Genomic DNA, 378 nt, shown 5'->3' with positions numbered 1-378 from the left:
AATCGAGTATTCCTAAGAAGTTTTTGGGTCTTAAATTATATTTGTTGAGGTCTTAAAAAGCGTTAAATTGTACTTTTAAAATGGTGCAAGAACCCTGATATAGTATAAAGTGTAATATAATAAATCGATTTTGTATATTTGGGATAAATCATCAATAACTGAATTTTAACTTTATATCTCATAATTATGACTTCGACTTACTTTGAGGATATTTTTATTAAAGGTTAAGTTTTGTGATGGCGAACATGAACAAATACAAGAAATGTGACGTTTACTTTCTATAATTGTAATTAAGTAATGTTTTAAAATCTTATATTTTCGTAATTGCATGAAAAACAGCTGAAGACAACAAAGCTAAACTATTCTGTATAACAGGTT

Source organism: Morone saxatilis, unplaced genomic scaffold, assembly GCF_004916995.1.
Source record: "Morone saxatilis isolate NCDOM2014 unplaced genomic scaffold, NCSU_SB_2.0 Contig86, whole genome shotgun sequence".
Taxonomy (NCBI): Eukaryota; Metazoa; Chordata; class Actinopteri; family Moronidae; genus Morone; species Morone saxatilis.
The sequence above is the reverse complement of the archived record's forward strand: the minus strand, read 5'-3'. Positions refer to the sequence as shown.